This window comes from Triplophysa rosa, linkage group LG7 (assembly GCF_024868665.1).
Source record: "Triplophysa rosa linkage group LG7, Trosa_1v2, whole genome shotgun sequence".
Classification (NCBI taxonomy): domain Eukaryota; kingdom Metazoa; phylum Chordata; class Actinopteri; order Cypriniformes; family Nemacheilidae; genus Triplophysa; species Triplophysa rosa.
In genome coordinates, this window is record NC_079896.1 from 13,899,884 (window position 1) to 13,902,256 (window position 2,373).

The window sequence follows — 2,373 nt, forward strand, 5'->3', positions numbered from 1 at the left end:
TTCATGTCATTTCATACCTATATAAATTACTTTGTTCTGATGAACACAGAGTAAGATATTTGGAAGAATGTTAGCCATTTTCAATTCTGTGACATCATTGACTGCCATAGTAGGAAGAATTAAATGGTAGTCAACGGTGCCCTAAACTGTTTGTTTTCCTAAATTCTTCAAAATAATGTGTTCAACAGAACAAAAAAAGAGACACTATTTTTTTCCTACTATGGTAGTGGATGTTGTCACAGAACTGAAAATTGCAAACATTCTTACAAATATCATTCGTTGTGTTTAACAGAACAAAGAAATGAATACAGGTTCGAAACAACCTGAGCGTGAGTAAATGATGACACAATTTTCATTGTTGGGTGAACTATCCCTTTAATATTCACAATGTTGTCTAGGCAACAGCGGCCACTTCCGTTTCCTGTTAGTATGTCCCAGTACGTGCATAATGTTTTGCTACACATATATACTTTTCCATAACAAAAACACTACATACGTTTAGTGCGTAGTATAGGTAGGTGGATTTGGACGCAGCATTTGGCTCCTCTGCTGCTTACTGTTTTCTTGTTACCCACAATGCACTGGGGTATGACCTCATGTATGTGACATGTTGTGATCGTACTGAGGAATTGCAGTTAGCCTTCATGCGTTCATTTAGCAGGTGAAGTACAACGCAAGTGATTCATCATAACACAAATGATAGAAATGTGTAGTCTAGTGCAGAGATTCTCCAGTCGTCACTACGGTGCGGATTCATTCAGAAATCAGTTTTGCGCTTCTGTTGCAATAATACGTTTACCGGCAGGTATGCAAATAATAACATTCATACCCATCTCAACATAACATCTACCATTACTGTTTCTAAAGATGTTTTTGATCTGTCATGTGCTGAGCGTGTAACACTATTGTAGTGTTTACTACATCTCACACTTTATGTTTAATCCACATGAATTATAACGGCACACTTTTGTTATGGTATTTTTTATTAGATAAGGGAAGAATCTATGTACACCATACTGTCTCGTGATGATATGTAGGCTATAATACATTGACTCTCTTGGGATTTTCCGTCAGATTCAGTCTTTTGTCACCCCTCCAGCACAACATGCTTATTTACATGTCAGTGTTGTGTGTGAGTGAAGCGTGTAGTGTGTGTCAGTGCTGCCGGCGGGGTTCTAGTGAGTTTCTAAAGGCTTTTGTGTGGAACAGCAGGCCGGATGTGTAGGGTTTGTATAGGAAGACCACTGCTGCCCCTCTCCCTTCCCAGCATTCCCTTTGTTTCTCTGATTTATTTTGAGGACGGGGGTGTAGGACTGTTGTCAGGGTTAGTGCAGGATCATTTAACCACCCGCGTGTGGGGAGGACACAACATGACTCACGTCATACACCCGTGACGTGTTCATTCTTTTGTCATCTCTTTAGAAAGATATTTTTAAGGTTATTATGATGAATCCTATTCAAAACAATATCAGTAAGTTTCAATATATGAATATCAGATGTCTTGTTGTTGGACAAGTGGATGTTGTAAATGTTGTTGGTGTGGTGTTTCCTCTGTTAACGCCCTACTGACTTCAGGGATTTGTGCTGAGGTCCGTGTGTGAGGGTCTGTTTAAATCTCAGACACACACAAAACAAGATACATGAAGGTTACTTTTAAAATGCATTTCACTACAGATTACAAAATACATGCTTTAAAAGGTCATCTGTAACGTATTTCGTTAGATTACACAAATTTTGTAACTTAATCTAAATACTTAAGAATACTTTGGAACACTAATAAGGTACATAAAACAAAGGGATCATCAAACAGAAAAATAAACAACATCAGTTTTACAGTTTTCCATCATTAGACATTATAGTCCACAATTCTAAGAAAAGAAGTCAGAATTATGAATCATAAACTCACAATTGTGAGAAAAATTCAGAACTGTGAGACAAAAATACCTAAAAAATGACTTAAACTATCGCGTATTCAGGACAGTACTAAATAAAACGAGCATGCAATTTCTTCTATGAACCCAGATCCCTCTGATTTTGTTTAAATTATTCAAATTTTGCATATTCGGCAAGGGGAATGAACCTCATGAGCAGAACTGAAGCTTCTGCGGATTGTCAAAGTCAGAGAATCACAGATTGCTGTTGACATTAATTGTATGTTACAGTTTATATTAATGTTTAAATGAAATAAATGACATTAAAATTCCATCTATTCACTTTTGTAATCTAAAATACTTTTCGGATGTACAGTAACTGTAATTTGATTAATACCACCCATTTAAAAGTAAGTGTGACGAAGTACAGTCACTCAAATGTAGTATTTTAAATACGTAACTAAGTTACATGTACACACACACACGAGCAGTTCTCAGTTTG